This window comes from Pseudophryne corroboree, chromosome 1 (assembly GCF_028390025.1).
Source record: "Pseudophryne corroboree isolate aPseCor3 chromosome 1, aPseCor3.hap2, whole genome shotgun sequence".
NCBI classification, from domain to species: domain Eukaryota; kingdom Metazoa; phylum Chordata; class Amphibia; order Anura; family Myobatrachidae; genus Pseudophryne; species Pseudophryne corroboree.
The window spans coordinates 168982657-168983153 of record NC_086444.1 but is presented as its reverse complement, the minus strand read 5'-3'; the positions used below and the strand labels follow the sequence as shown (position 1 = coordinate 168983153).

The following is a 497-nucleotide window of genomic DNA, read 5'->3' as shown; positions in this document are numbered from 1 at the left end:
AGAATGGAGCAGTGCGGTGGCCGCACGTAGGGAGCTATAACCTGCTGACATGACCCTTTCCAGGAGGGACACAATGCTATGTTCCTGGACTTTTAATTTAAAACTGCCCTCACCTGTGGTGAAACACCTTTGTTATCAATTAACCTGTTTAAAGCAGGTCAGGGCAATCTTAAATTAAGAGGGAAGTCCAGGAACAGAGCACTTTGTCCCTCCCCTTCACCCCCGTGCAAAACTGGTACTGCTAATCCCCTCTATGGTAACACACACCACACATGTAGACACACGTTTAAAAACATATCAAATGTATGTATACATTCAGTAAAGTGATGTGTGGTGGGGTGAGGCAGAGCCTTTCCTGTCATACTAATGTTTACGCCAGAGTTTCTCTAACGTCCTAAGTGGATGCTGGGACTCCGTAAGGACCATGGGGAATAGCGGCTCCGCAGGAGACTGGGCACAAAAGTAAAAGCTTGAACTAGCTGGTGTGCACTGGCTCC

At 47.5% G+C, this 497-nt stretch overlaps 1 protein-coding gene across 1 annotated transcript in view; it reads right to left on the bottom strand.

The window, feature by feature from the left end:
- Positions 1-45, bottom strand: part of MRPS27 (mitochondrial ribosomal protein S27) — a 278880-nt gene extending 278835 nt beyond the window's left edge. Inside the window, exon 1 of the mRNA XM_063963882.1 lies at positions 1-45. This exon is cut by the window's left edge and continues 275 nt beyond it. The gene's annotated coding sequence lies outside the window, so the exon portion shown is untranslated.
- Between the last annotated feature and the right edge of the window lie 452 nt (positions 46-497).